We start from the raw sequence: 1,573 nt of genomic DNA on the forward strand, positions 1-1,573 counted from the left end.
AGCTACTTAGCACTTAACATAAGAATTCACGGATGTTAATTGCATTTCCTAAGGATTCATCAGAAAACAGTTTAGGATTTATTTCTGAGCCTCTAAAGAGAGAACCTAGCAGAAATACCTTCCTCCTACCAAGATTTAACAGTGGTAGGTTTGCAGGGGTGAGTGGGAGGTGGTTAAAGAAAGAATATAATTGCTTTCTACTTCTTTCTCCAAGCCTCCTTCAGATCCCTCCTCCAGACTTTTCTGTCCTTATAAATAAGAGTTCCTTTGGTAAATCCTTCTTCATCTCCCCAAGCAATTTGATATTCCCTCATCAACTTCTTTTACATCTGGCACTTTAAATCTATCACAGCCTTTTTTCAGGGTACAGCAATCATTTGTTTACAAATGCCTGTCTTCTGGATGTAAAGACCCACTTGTTTAAAATTATGCTTTCAACATCGATTTGGGTTCCCGGAATTATAAAAGGTATTCAGTGAATATTTGACAGGTGAATATGTTGCATTATGAATATATTGACTTTAATTTGTCTTTATCCTACAAATTCTAGAAAATCATTTATTCATTTTAACTTGAACCTGTAATTTCTACATGCTTATATAATTTTAAGCCAATAGAACTGAGTTTTTTCCTGAAAATTCTTGAATTGTTATGATGTGGTCTGTGTAAATTTATATATGAATAATTCATATATATTCATAACGTATGAATAATAGTATTAGTCCAAAAAAAGTTTTTTGATCACTAAAATAATGTCTCTTGTGGCCATTGATCTAATTAGTTCATATTGTGAATGTATATCTAGGAATGTGATATGTTCATTAAAGGTATGTACTTACATAAGCTAAATCAACCAACATGTAACAACAAACATGTAGAAAATTAGAGACTAGCCATCAAAACGTAAACATTTCATTGACTGGTTAATCTACTTCTCTGTTTCTACTCTTCCTGATAGTAGGTGGATACTGTTGACTTCCTGGGATGTAGAAAAATTAATGTAGCAGATTTATTTGCTAAAAGAGACACCTCTGATTCTGAAATCACCTTAGCTTTCCTTTTACTGTATTCTTTGGTAGTTGCTGGTTCAACTCAGTAGTCAAGCTTTTAGTCTCCATGGTTACTTTTGCAAATATAATTTGGTGAGAAGATCAGAGCAAAAATCAATCAAGGCAGCACTTGGACAGGCAATTTAGCTATTCTCCTTAATGTGGACATTTCATGACCCATTTCCTAGAGTCCTGTAGGAATTGTCTTAATTTTTAACTGACATGAAACTAATTTTAATGTAATTCCCCTTTTTGAAGATTTAAATTAAAAATAAATTCCCTGTAAGCATCTTCTATACCAGTTAATATCTAAATACGTCATTTGCATCAGCTAATTCTTGCACATCTTTTATGTTTGGTAATAGAAGTGAGAGAAAGGAGGAGGTTTTGGATATTTGAAAAAACATAGGCATTCAAAATATATTATCTTTAAAAAGACTTCAATGTTTTTGTGTGTGAGCATGGGGATAGAAGATATGTCCGTGGTGAATTTCCAAACAGTCATCCTCAACTCTCTGAATTAC

The sequence above is a fragment of the Equus asinus genome, chromosome 11, assembly GCF_041296235.1.
Source record: "Equus asinus isolate D_3611 breed Donkey chromosome 11, EquAss-T2T_v2, whole genome shotgun sequence".
NCBI lineage: Eukaryota > Metazoa > Chordata > Mammalia > Perissodactyla > Equidae > Equus > Equus asinus.